General features: G+C 41.3%; 1 protein-coding gene and 1 long non-coding RNA gene across 2 annotated transcripts in view; one reads left to right on the forward strand and one right to left on the reverse strand.

Moving 5' to 3' along the window:
* Egflam (EGF like, fibronectin type III and laminin G domains) overlaps positions 1 to 14291 on the forward strand; it is a 526724-nt gene that overhangs the window by 45406 nt on the left and 467027 nt on the right. The gene's annotated exons all lie outside the window — the stretch shown is intronic.
* LOC138840661 (uncharacterized) lies at positions 1577 to 10763 on the reverse strand. Its single transcript, XR_011376189.1, has 4 exons — positions 10679 to 10763; positions 2687 to 2893; positions 2336 to 2476; positions 1577 to 1918 (listed from the first exon to the last, which is right to left on the reverse strand). It is a non-coding gene; the product is annotated as an uncharacterized lncRNA (long non-coding RNA).

A 14291-nucleotide genomic window follows, 5' to 3' on the forward strand; every position in this document is an offset into this window, starting at 1 on the left:
TGTATATCATATACACATATATGCACATACACATGCACACATATGTGATGTGGTGACAGACACATGGCAAGTCAACTGCTGTGGTCTGCCATTATCCACTCTTCCATTGTCATCTGTGCTTGACTTCTTTCTCTTACCAAGTATAAATTTTCAGTCATCTCTTGTTCTTGGGCTTAAGAAATGCAATGTTTTTATAGCTATTAACATATAAAATGTTAACAATTAATTACATCCAAAGCATAGGTGAGTCATGACCCAAATGTCAATCTGTATATATGTTTAAAAATGAGACAGAAATGAAGGTTATAGAACAGTGACATATGAATTTATTTGCATCTTTCTCTGATGATTGGTACCAAGACTTGTAAGTTGACTTGATTTCGTTGTTTCTTTTTTGGCATCATGAACAATCTGGTCCAAAGTGGGTGTATGCTTGGCAGAGCCAAGTGGGGCATGGCTCATCATTCTCATGCCATTTTTGGTTTCTGTGCCTGCATGTGCACACACATGCATATACGTGTGCATTTATACACATACACTATAGTTAAGTACATTTTGGCCCTTGAAAACCTACTATGGAATTGTGGAGTACTTGGGCCTGCTGAGTATTTCAAGCTCCTGAGTTTTCTATTCTTTCAAGAATTAGGAGCCATCACATAAGTAGAGAATCTCTTCTACTACTAACACTGCCACCACTTCCTAACTCTTTCCTGTGCTTGGTACTCTACTGAGATGTTTTCTTTGCACAGTAAACCTTGCAACAGCCCTGTCTGAAAGCTGAAGAAGCAAGGAAACAAACAAACAAAATCTTACTTGCTCAAGGATGTACTGATGGTAGGTTGTGGAGCAGGATTCGGATCCTGTATCTGATGGGCACTGTGTATTCTTAATCAACTGTGGCTTTTGCTTCTCTTCTCAAAGGGAACATTTTGAGATTTTTAGCATGTTCGATTAATATGCTTTATATCGTGTGTGTGTGTGCGCGCGCGCACGCACGTGCGCACGTGTGTGTGTGTGTGATCTTTATTATTTTAGTAAACTTTTTTTTTTTTTTGCTGGGTGAGGGCAGTAGTAGGGATTGAACCTAAGTCCTCATTCTTGCTGGGCAAATGATCTACCATCTGAGCCTTTGAGCCATGGCCTTAGTCTTTTTGATTTTAGTTTTTTTGTTGTTGTTGTTGTTTGTTTTTTTCAGATAAGATCTTGGGCTTTTGTTTGTCCAGGCTGGCCTTGGACTGTGATTCTCATATCTGCCTTTAGAGTAGCAGGGATTATAAGAGTGTTCCACCATGTCCTAACCCTTGTTTTACATCATTTCTCCTGAAGAAAAGAAAGCTTTTTAATTTTTTTCCCTTAACCCTTTCACCTTCTTTCTCTCCCCCTCCCTCCCCTTTTGGTAATCTCCAGCGAGTTTTTGAGTCTGCGGCTTTTGCATCTCTTATAGTCTTTTTGCTTAAGCATGAATTTTGGTGACATAAAGACTTCAAAGCAAGTATTTAAACTTTCTGTCAACTTCCTTGAAAATAGCAGAAGGATATTTAAAAAAAAAAAAGATTTTCCCTCTCTCAATGGCTACTCTCTAGAGGAAACCTAAACTCTGGGGTCCCCTGCCAAGAATAAATGTAGAGAAGTCATTGCTTGGAGACCATTGTTCTGGAGTTCAGACAGCCTCCTCCCATCTCCCGGCCCCAGGGTATAAATAGAGAGACACAGAGGAGACTGGCAGAGATCTTGCTGACAGCTTTTTCAAACTTCCAGAAAAGATGACTCGCTGCCTATAGGAAAGTTTGTCTCAGGCACAGCAGCTCTCCTGTCGGCAAAGATTCTTTTCCAGAGCAGTGGCCTCTCTGAATTCCTCTGGCATCTGTGTATCTGTCCACCCATCTCTTCTGCTTCTTTTGTAGACATTTGTTAAGTACTGCAGATGAGAAAAAGAGCAAGACCTGGCTTTTACCTTCTAGGATTCCCTGTTTACTTGGAATAGAGATATATATCTAAATGACAACTTGACAGAATGTCCTTGGAGAGAATGGGTAAGACGTAGGGGACAAAGGAAAAAGGGCCATAGGCTTGAGGTTGTCAAGTGGCCCTGACAGTAGAGGTAACATCTGAGCTGGCTGCTGAGTGATGAGAATGAGCTTATCAGGAAGAGGATCTAGCCTAGGCAAGAGACCAGATTTGCTAATAGCCATTGAATTTTGAAAGGGTTAACAGGTAGATGTAACTGATTCACTTCCCCATCTATGTCCATGAAATTCATAACGTGTGTCCTTGGATGAGAAGAGAGGTAAGGAAAACAGAGAAGTTCCTCTCCTGTCTAGTTGGCAGCACTGACCTGCTTGTCTTGTTGAAAGCATTGAATTCATTTGCTTCCCATCTGGTCTTCCAAAATGAAGCCATCGTATGTATTTCTATGTCTCCTCCTCCTCCTTTTCTTTACTTTTTTTTTTTAAACCTACATTATTCTTGGAGAAAACTGAGGGATTTAAAAAACAAAGTTTACAGTCGTTTTCTTCTCAATCTTCTGCTGCCCCTAGCAGTTCAACACAGACTCCTGCCTCTCCCAGAGACTCAGAAAGAGGGAGGGAGAGGGGAAGTGTCTGTAGCATGGGTAATGGAATGATTGCTTTCAGTAGACACTTCATCGGTACTATGTTACATCAGTAACATATCCTATGGAGCTCACCTGGGCAGGCTTCACGTTTTAGTGAAGAGTTTCCTATAAACTTGGTCTCCTGGTTCTCTTTGGAGAGTTAGTTTCTATGCCCCTCTCTTCATTGGGCCACCAGCTCTTGCATCCATCCACTCTGTTGGTTTCCTGTTGTGTGCTGTTTGTTTCTTCAGTATTCCTGAATTTACATCTGTGTCTGTGTTAGTCATACAGCATTATGTCCTGTGGGGAAATGAGAAGATAGGATCATTCTGGCTGAAACGAAAGAGACTAAATCAATTTCTGCTATAATGAGAGTTTTCATGCAACTGATCATGTTAATTAGTCCAACCATCCGTTAAGTATTATTGCAGGATCTATGTGAAATTTCAGTATATTTTTTAGTTTTTTTTTTTTGTGTGTGAAAATACTGTACAGAGGGGTTACAATTATATGGGCAAGATAATGAATACATTTCTTATCAAGCATTGTAGCCTCCTCCTTTGTTTCCCCTTCCCATCCCTTCCCATCCTCCCCCCCCCCCCCGCCCCACCACCCAATCCTTCCCCCTTCCCCCCCTTGTAAAGTTTGTTTTTGACATAACGACTTGTACGTCTTGTTGTTGCAATGGGTCCACCTGTATCCCTATTTAAACAATTTGTTTTCCCCCTTCCCCTCCACAAATTATACCGACATGAAATACAGTGAAAGCAGGGGTTATACTGTGGGGGAGGGACATACAAAGCAACAAAGAAATAATCTTATAAATGTGTTAGAAACAATCTCATGAAAGAAAAAAAATTTTGAATACATATCTTACGGTTCATGTGAAATTTCAGTATTTTGAAGACCATTAGTTCTGTAGCATCATTGTAAGGTAAGAAAACCAGGAAATGCTTCCAGGTGTGAGACTTGAGAAAGGCTAGGATTATATATCATCCTGATTCTCAATCCCAGACCGTGGCTTTATATTGGGCAAATTGGTTTTTTTGTTTGTTTATTTATTTTTTGGTCGTGGGGCTTGAACTCTGGGCCTGGGTGCTGTCCCTCAGCTCTTCAGCTCAAGGCTAGCACTCTACCATTTGAGCCACAGCACCACTTCCAGCCTTTTTCTGCCTATGTGGTGCTGAGGAATCAACCCAGGGCCTCATGCATGCGAGGCAGACACTCTACCACTGAGCCAACTTCCCAGTCCCATATTGGGCAAATTGTTCAGCCCAGCCTGGTTTTGTAGCTCTTTGATTAGTTGCAAACAACAACTGCCATTCTTATGGCTGTCATTCTCCTGGAAATATCCTTAGGCTCTACAGGTGGCTTTTTGAGTGGATGCCAACATGAAATTCCTATCTCACAGCTTGCCTATTTTAGCAGACACAGTGTCAGGGGATGAGTGAGCCTAGAGGCCATATGTCCTCAACTCTGAATTCCATCTTGTCCAATAACTTTTCCGATGGCCTATGCCAATGGCAGAACTCTGGCCAATTCCTCATCCTGTGGAATTCCACTGCTGAGCCCTTACTCTCAACAAGCAGAAAACACCAACCAGGCTGCTTCTAACTGTTCATCGCTTGAACTTTAGTGCCCTGGTGCTCAGTCTTCTCTATATTAGAATCAGCTGAAGAATTAGTCCCCCTCCCCCACCTCTAATCAAACCTGAATCTCTTAGTGTGGGGCCTTGGCAAGAATACCTTAAAAAATGTCCTCATGTACTTACAAAATACAGAGAAGATTAAGAATCCCTCCACTGTGGAGGAGGAAATGAAGCCTTTCCTTTCCTAAGAATTAATTTGCTGACCAGACAACAGAGTTTGCTAATGCAAACCTAATGTCATTCCTCTCCAGCAGCAGGTTAGAGTCTAAAACATTTTTTTTCCTCTCACCCTAAATCAGCTAGTCCCTGACTCATGCAGAAAGGAATACTTAGCCCAGTAACCAGGGGAAAAAATAGAGAAGGATGTTTTCCTTCTTTAAAAAAAAATATTTGGAGGACCATCAAGAAGACAAGGGGTCCCATCCTCCCCTAATCCTGCTCTACCCCCCACTGAAATCTGAGAGTAAATTTGTTTTACATTAGAGATAATTAAAGTCAGCACTCAGATCTATGTGTTACAATATGGCAGCTGTTTGTAATAGAAATGCCTTGGGCTTTCTCACAACCTGTGTGTGTTTTTTCTTTAAAAAAAATTCCTGCAAAGGTGTTTAAAGGATAACAACTTAAAGCTATCACTTCCCCTCCTTAAATGATTGCTACTTCCTCCTCTTTCTGCATCTTAGGAGGAGATGGTGGGCATGTTGGGAAAGAGACTGGGGGAAGAGAGGAGGGGTGGTAGGCGAGCGTCTGCTGTTTCTATGGATTTAAGAGAACATCTTTTCTCCATCCTGCCTTGGGCACTGGTAGCTTGAAAATGGCTATGGTAAGGATATTTATACTGTGGAGATTGGCAAATGCTACAGATTGGGGTTTCTTTTTTGCCCCTGGGAGAACAGTTGTTAAGCAGCATGTCACATGTCACAGGTAGTCTCTAGGGATTTCCCAACTGAAAAGAGCTACATGTGTTCATAGGGGATTGAATTTTAAATGATTTCTCAGAGAAGATGCTGGATGCCTGTCGTGTTCACATCATTCTTTCACAAGGTGTCTAAACACCATTTCAAACTTCCTTTGCCTAAAATTAAACATCCAGATTCCTATCTCCTCTACCCCAAATACATTTCTTTTCATAATCTTTCCCCGCTCAGTAGACAGAAACGACATCATCTCAGTTATTCACGTGAAACATCTTGGTGTTATCTTTGGCTCCTCTTTTTCTCTCATGCCCCACCTATTGATTTTACCATCTGCTCCAAGCCACCGTTGTTTCTCATCTGGGTGACCATAGTGTTTTTCCAGCTGCAGCCTTCCTCCATCTATGGCAGTTAGTCATGCAGAACAGTGAGAATAATCCTTTAGTATATGCTAATCATGTCCCTCCCCAAGGCTCAGAACCCTTCCCTTCTTTTCCCATCTTATCAGAGCAAGACTTTGCCAGCCTCTGATGATCCTCTGAATTCTCTCTCTGCCATGCTGGTTGCTCTGAAGATCCTTAAAATATCAAATAAATCAAGGTCATCCTCTCTCAGTGCCTTTTTTTAAAAAAGTAAAATCTTGTTTTTAGTCTGGGTTTCCTGGACTGTGATCTTCCTACTATGTCCAAATCCATTTTGCTGGGATAATAAGAACCCACAATCAGGCCTAACCATTGGTTGAGATGGAACCTGAAAAACATTTATGCCTGACTGGACTTGAACCTCAATTTCCAGATTTCCATATCTTGAAAGCTTGAGTCACTGTACTTGGCTTACTTCTGATTTAACTTCATAACATATCCATTGTTTTATTTTAAAAAGATATTTTCATCAATTCATATTTTTTACTCTGGCAATTTTAGGAATGATTAGTTGCCAAAAAAATGGAAGTTGATCTCAGTGCCTTTGCACATGGTGTAGCCCCCACCTGGAGGCCTCTTGCCATGAATTGTCAATGACTCTTCCCTCAGCATCTGTCTTTCAGAGCTTTGCCCTGGTGTCACCCTGCTTACATTCCCTTTCCTTATCCTAGTATATCAAGCAGAATCCCCTATCCACTTCTGGAACTCTTCATCCCTTTTAACTTTTTTTCTAGTAACAGTATTACTACATAATTATATTTGTTTATTATTCTGTTTCCACCATCCCTGAAAAGGAGCTGCTTGGGATAGAGCAAGCCATAAAATTCTACTGAGTGAATGAACAAATGTTTGTGACTGTGTATGCAGTCACTCTGGTGTGTATTTATGTATGTGTGTGTGTATGTGTTTGTGTGTGTGTTGAACCATATAAAATTGCCACTATGTGACTACTTTTGACAGTTGTCATTGTCAGATAGCATAAGACATCAACAATCATTTAAACCAACTCTGTTTTATGGTTGAGATCTTCAAGATCACAAAAGGGCAGATGACTTGCTCTAGGGACAATTAATGATGGGAACACATTTTCTTTTTATAAGCAGAATGTTTTTGAAAGTGGAACACCCAGATAATATCAGTCAGCAGTGCACGGGATGTTGGTCCTGTCCATGTGTTATGGGTTTTCTCTTCATGTCTGAGTAGGCTAGGAGAAATGCTTTCAAAGAGACTTTCATCCCCTTTGGGCAGGATAATGCTTTCCAGAGCACTTATGGGGGCTTGGAGCCGCTCTTCTGCTACCGACCATTACCAGGGTGCCCTTCCTCACCGTCTCGAGTCAGGGCCAGGAAGTCTCTTCAGGGTACTGTGTTATTGCCTTTGGCAAGAGAGCTGGCAAGGCCTTGGGGAGCCAGCTGTGGAACTGGCCTTCCATGAAGGTCTTAAGCTATGAGCACTGGGACTGTGGCTGCAGTCATGAGGGTTTTTAGTTTTTTGTTTTTTGGGGGGTCCAGTCGTGGGGTCTGAACTCTGGGCCTGGGTGTTGTCCCTCAGCTCTTCAGCTCAAGGCTAGCGCTCTACCACTTGAGCCACAGCGACACTTCCGGCTTTTTTCTTTTTGCTTATGTGGTGCTGAGGAATCGAACCCAGGGCCTCAGGCATGCAAGGCAAGCGCTCTACCACTGAGCCACCTTCCCAGCCCTCATGAGGGTTTTTAATGCCACAACTTCAGTTCTGCAAATGTCTCGCTCCCTGTGCTGCCTGGAAGAGGTCACATCTTGAGTACCACAACTCTCAGCAACCTTTTCTGTGAGGAAATATGAGAGGGAATGTTAATTTCTTCAGGGGTAACTATGATACAGCGATTCCCAATGAATCTTGTTTGAGGCAAATTTATTGCTTAATAAAATTTGCTAGAAGGGAGTGAAGCTGGTGGAGAGACAGTTGGATTCATTTGTCAAACGAATCAGGAGTGGAAGGCAATTCAGGGAGACTGTATTGCTGACCCTGTACAAATAGCAGTTCTTTTGAATACATGCAGTTAGCTCTTCATATGTGGTATTGCGGCTCTGAGTTATTTGAAGCTACATTTGTCTTCACCTGGAAAATTCTTTGTCCTTGGAATAAACCTTAGGTAGGAGTGGTTGTGAAAAATCCTCCTTCAAAGAGGATATGAAGCCTCTTTGAAAGATTTGGTTTATTGAACTTTACTTTACAAATTGTCTCCCTGGACTGGAAAAGTAACTTTTCAGGATTGGTCTGTACTGTGCAGAATTTAGTTAACACCAGAAATGAGGGGCATCACCTGCAAAGACATGGCAACATTTGTTGAATTCATTCTGGGTTCTAGCTGTGGGGAGTTGGACTTGTCTAAGTCTATTTGGCAGCAATGTCTATTTCAATGTGTCAAAATGTTCTGATGGGATTTTTCCCTCTGTCGTTGCTGGGGATCTGTGTCTGGACTTCCTTCCTTGATCAGCTTGAGGACTCTATAATGTATTCCTGATAGAGGCTGTAAAACTTCCTAGCCTGGAAAAACTCCCAGAGTGTGTGATCCGGGCCCTCACATTCCAGTTTAAACATGGGTGGGTCAGTAGCTCCAGAGTGAGTACCTGACTTCAGACCTCATCTCTCTCAGCCATGGAGCAAGTTATATATCTTTTTGCCTCAGTTTCCTTCTCTCTAAAACAGGGAGGAGGAGGAGGAGGAGGAGGAGGAGAGGAGGAAGAGGACGATGATGATGATATTGAAAACTATAATGGTGATTTTGAAAAGGTTTTTGTGGGGACAAACAACACATAGCACTCAATAAATGCCATTACAATGTGAATCACAGCCCAACTTGCCTACATTTAAACAACTTTCCTTGATTACTAATGACAGAAAACTGTCCTGTCAGCTTTTGCCAGTCAGTTCAATTCATCTCTCAAGTTAGATTATTCAGGAGAAATTTTAGTGTGTTCTTTTATTTTTTTTTTATTTTATTTATTTTTTTTTTGGGTCCGGTTGTGGGGCCTGAACTCTGGGCCTGGGCGCTGTCCCTCAGCTCTTCAGCTCAAGGCTAGCGCTCTACCACTTGAGCCACAGCACCACTTCCGGCTTTTTTCTTTTTGCTTATATGGTGCTGAGGAATCGAACCCAGGGCCTCAGGCTTGCAAGGCAAGCGCTCTACCACTGAGCCACCTTCCCAGCCCCTGTTCTTTTATTTTTTTGCCCTTCTTTAATACTGACTTGGGGCCTGGAGTTTGTTTGCCAAGCCCTTTACCCCTTGAGTCATACTCACAGTCCTTCTGTTGTTTTTGTTTTTTTTTCATTTGTTTTCTGATAGGATCTTTGCACTTTGTCAACATCCATCTTCCTACCTCTATCTCCTGAGTAGCTAGTATTACAGGTATGTGCTACTATGAACAGCTATTATCTTTCATCTCATAAATCCTTAAGTGTTTCTTCTTTCTCTACTTGGAGAAGTTTCTGGATCTAGCCTGGAAGAACTATCATGGCTTTTCTGATAACTATAACTATAACTATATATATAAATTTTAGTTTTGTTCTTTCTTTCTTTCAAATTCTTTCTCTTTCTCTCTCTCTCCTCTCTCTCTCTCCTCTCTTGGTCTCAGTCTCAGTCTCTCTCTCTCCTTTTTGCTGATGCTGTCCCTGAAATTCTTTTGCTCAAGGCTGGCACTCTATCACTTGAGGCACAGCTCTACTTCTGGCTTTTTTTTTTTGGTGGTTATGGAGATAAGAATCTCCTGGATTTTCCTGCCCAGCCTGGCTTCAAACTGAGATCTTCAGATCTCAGCCTCTTGTATAGCTAGGATTAGAGACATGAGCCACCGGTGCCTGTCTAGGTTTTATTTTTCATACTGAAGTTTGAACTCATACTTTCTAGGCACTTGAGCCACTTCCTCCCTTAGCCCTTACTACCTTCTTTCCTACTCTAAAGACTTAATGCTTTTTATTTCAGTTAGATAATTAGTCTATAAACATACCTGTGGCTGTATTATCTGGCTGTAAAACATTTTAATGAGGGGATGCTCACTGACAGTCATATAAGTCTTTGGCTGGAGCTCTCTTGGAAGAGGTGAAGCTACTTCTACTTAGTGATCTATTGCTGCACCTGCTGCAGGAGACATGGACCCTGAGCTTTACCATCCTAAAACTGGGGAGTTGGGGTGCCTAGAGAATGGAATATTCAGCCTAAAAGGCAAAGGACAGAGTTTCAATATGAAGTAAGCAGAACTCCGAAGATCTACACAGTCTTGTATATGTCTACATATTCTCTGCTTCTTAAAAATCATGTTAAAAGTAATTCTGAAAGACTTGCCAGCATAGCGAGACCCTGGTTTTTTTGTTTTTTTGTGTTTTTTGTTTTTTAAAACCAAAGACTAGGAAGTCGACTGGAAATAGAGGACTCACCTAGAGTGCACAAAATCCTGAGGGTTGGATCTCCAGTTCTGGGAAAAGGGGTGGGGGCATACCTTACAAAATGTGAAGATGAAAAGTAGTTCATCGATTGACAGGTTTTTACACACTTACTTTCCTATGCAATCCCATCCAAAGCAGCAACCCAGAAGCTTCCTTTGTACTTGTCCCCATGTACTTGTCTGTCTCCCATCCTTGGACTAGCTACTTGTACTTCTTATATCACCATAGATTACCTCTCCTGATCATTTTTAACCTGAAAGTTTGCCCATGTTAATGTTTAATATTTTTTGTAGTATTGGGATTTTTCTTTTTTAACTTTAAGTAGTCATATAAAATGGCGTTAATTCAACAAGTCAGAGTATGAGTACAATACATCTTGGTCAACATTATCCCTTCCAGACCCATCCATACCTTGAAATTCCTGTCCTTCCTTCCTTCCCTCCCTCCCTCTCTCTCCCTCCTTCCTTCTCTTCTTCCTCCTCCTTCTCCTCCTGCTCTTCCTCCTTCTCCTTCTTCCTCTTCTTCCCCTACCTTGTCCTCTTCTTCCTTCTCCTCCTCCTTCTTATCAAGACCTTATTATGTAACCCATGTTGATCTGGAATTCCTGAAGCTCCTCACCATGCATCAGCCTCCAGAATGTTGGGGTATTGGTATACATCATTACACACTTTGGCTTTACCTGTTCTTGAACTTCAAATATGGAATTATGCTCTTTTGTTCCTGGCTTCTATTGCTCAGTGAGTTGTCTATGTGTTACATCTATATATTTATATATACTAGTGGTTCCTTTGTTTTTGTATGATGTAGCATTCTAGAATATATCTGTTCTGTTGATAGAAGTTTGGGTTGCTTCCAGATTTTGGTATGAACATTCTTGAAAATGTCTTTTGGAGGATGTACACACACATTTTCAAGCAAATACCTGGCAGTGGAATTGCTGGCTATAAAGGTCACAGATACCCCGAAAGCTGGATTGTTTCCTGATGCAGATAGACAGTGTTCTCTTTTTAGAATTCCATTAGCCAGTAGTTGGTCCTTCAGAATTGATTGTCCAACTCTTTAATCTTTTCATTCTTATTTACTGTCTCTTTGTCTTTTGAGATACTTTCTAGTAGGTTTCTACAATATTACTATCCTACTTGCTCATTGTTTGCTGTATTAGTTTCTCAGTTTTATTTTCTAGATTAAGCCAGTCCTGCCCCGCCCCCCTTTACTTTACTTAACTTCTAAGTACCTCACATTGTAGCTTTTCATGAATTAAAATAGCTTTCTTTTGACCACTTTCTTTTTCTTTTAAAACCTCTAGTAAGGTGAGGAGCAATAATGATCAGCATTAGTACTTTGGGCTATACTACATTCCTTGTAAGTGCTTCTGGAAAATGCTTATAGTATGTTTCTCTGTCTCTTCTGTCTGTCTGTCTCTCCCTCTGTCTCTTTCTTCCACTCTCTTTCTCTTTCCTTCTCCCTCTCCCTCCCTCCTTTGTCCCTCCCTCCCTCCCTCCCTCTCTCTCTCTCTCTGTCTCTCTGTCTCTGTCTCTCTCTCTCTCTCTCTGGTACTAGGGTAAGAGTTCAGAGCCTTGTGCTTGCTAGGCAGACATGCTACCACTGGAGCCACACCTCCATTGGATTCAGATTCTTGAAAAATAATAACTTTGAGTTCAAGAAACACTCAAATGATTGGTCACAAAAAACCACGGTTTCCAGATCATTACAGTTGGCAAAGTTGTTTATGAAATATCAATGCCTTTCTGCTGAATGCATCACTCTTTGATATTTACTTTCTTAATCATTTTGCTGTTGGTGTTTACATCTTCTTAAATACCTGATATCATACTCTGTGGTCTTGGAATTTCCCTATTTCTGTTGCCTTTCTGTTTACTTCTAAATATATAGCCATCTGTTGAATTTCACATACAGCAAAATTCCTGTGGGGGAAAGGTGCCATCTCAATAACAAAAAAACCTATCTTCTTCCTAACCTCTTATTCCTCCTCAGTTCTCAGTCTTGGTGAATGGTATTGCCATTCGGTTGACCAAGTGGGAAACAAGGAGGTATTCTTGACTACTCCTACTTCTTTAGTCTTATATGGAGCTCTGGTGCTTCTTTCAAATATTTAGTTGTCCATTTTGGTCTCACTGCTATTTAGGCCAATGTTATTACTCATGTATACTTTTATAACAATTTCTTCCCTTGTTTTTCTCTGACTCTCATCTCAACTAATCCTTCCTTCTTTCCTTCCTTCCTTCCTTCCTTCCTTCCTTCCTTCCTTCCTTCCTTCCTCCTTCCTTCCTTCCTTCCTCTCTTCCCTTCCCTCTCCCTGTCTCCCTCACCTTTCTTTTTTCTTCCTTGTATGGAAACTTGAACTTAAGGCCTCACATTGACTAGGAAAGTATTTTACCATTTGAGTCACATCCTTAGCTCTTTTGTTACTGAAATGGGGTTGCTCTTCCTCCTCCTCTTCCTCCTCCTCCTCCTCCACTTCCTCCTCCTCCTCCTTTTTTTGTTTTGCCAGTCCTGGGGCTTGAACTCAGGGCTTGGGCCCTATCCCTGAGCTGCTTTTTTGCTCAAGGCTAGCACGTTATCACTTGAGCCACAGTGCCACTTCTGGGTTTTTCTGTTTATGTGGTAGTGAGGAATTGAACCCCAGACTTTATGCATGCTAGGCAAGCAGTCTACCACTAAGCCACATTCCCAGCCACATCTTCCTGCTTCTGTCTCTGAATTTCATGCATAAGCTATGGGACTCAGCTTCAACCAATCCCTTTTAATCCATTTCCCATTTTGCTGCTCCAGTAGTGCCTCCTGATATTAGAATATGGGCTCCATAAGATAGGAACTTTGTTCACTATTGTATCCCCATTTCCTATAATTGTGTCTTCCTCTTAATAGACATTGAATAACCATTTGTTACCTGAGCAAATAAGTCTGATCTTTTTCACTCTTTTGCTCAAGACCTTTCAAAGCTTCTATCTATCCACCTGCTCTATCACCTACACAATGAAGCATGAATAAAACCTAAATTCTTATCATCACATGACCTAACAGGGATCTAACTTCATTTGCTAGTTCCTCCCCCACTTACCCTTTCCCCTTTATCCCCTTTGTCCTGGTTAACACTGCCTAATACTAAATTACTTCTTCCTAGAGAGCACCATACTCCTTTCAGGTCTCCAGGACCAATCCCTCTGCTTTCTATGTCCTCCTTGCTCTGTTAAGACAACTAGCTGCAGTCTAAATAATGGAATCTCTGTCAGCTTGTCTTTAAATGAGGATGAAGTTGAGCAGAGTTTCCAATCTGTGAATAATTGATATGGAATTTAAGCAAGAAATAACACTTGCTACTTAGATATTGTTGTTTTTTAAAAAAAATATTGTCAAGGTGATATATAAAGGGGTTACAGTTACACACGTAAGGTAATATACATTTCTTGTCAAAATTGTTACCCCTTCCCTCATTTTTCTCTTACTTTCCCTCCCCCAGGCTCCCCCCTGAAGTTGTACAGATCATTTCCAACATGTTGTCTTGTGCATATCGCTGTTGCATTGGTTCCCACCTTGTCCTTTGTCTCACCATTCTGTTGTTCCCCTTCTCTTCCCTAATTCAATAAACATAGGTACAATACCAGGGTAGTATTGTTTTTTATTATTGCAGCATAACTAAATCTACTCTGACTCATATGCCTTCACGTGGCTATTAGCTTCTCTCTTCATCAACTTACCATTTCTTTGAGGTCAAGGAACATATCATTACATTCCCTTTAGTGCTAGTGCTAAGCTACAAAACATAATATTTTTGAGCATCTGTGATGTACCTGACACCAGGTTAAGTATTTTACCCATGTTATTTACTCTCTACTAAAACCCTATGAGAGAGGTATGATTTTCCCTATTTTACTTTCAGGGGAAGAGGCTCCGGGGGGTTAGGTGACTCAATATCATAGAAACCTGTAGCTTTGACACTTCTCCTGTGGCATGCTGCCTTAGGAGTAACAAAGAACCTGGTGGAGAAGTTGTCATCGAAGCCAACAGTTCTCTTGTGACTCTTGCAAGGGACAACTAAACAGACATTGAACAAAATACCAGAGTCAAGTTAAAAACAAATTGCAAACATGTTATCCTCAGATAACTTTCTAGTGCTTGAGGAAAAGCTGATCACATCCAAGGTATTCAATGAAAACATAGCTCAAGACAAAAGCCAATGCAGAGCACTGTTTGCCTGGCCAAACTCTGGCTGGAATGTCTGTGTTCTGACACAGTTTTTTTTTTTGTGGACTAAGTACTGATCATCCACG

Source organism: Dipodomys merriami, unplaced genomic scaffold (genome assembly GCF_024711535.1).
Source record: "Dipodomys merriami isolate MVZ:Mamm:240054 unplaced genomic scaffold, mDipMer1.0.p SCAF_30, whole genome shotgun sequence".
NCBI classification, from domain to species: domain Eukaryota; kingdom Metazoa; phylum Chordata; class Mammalia; order Rodentia; family Heteromyidae; genus Dipodomys; species Dipodomys merriami.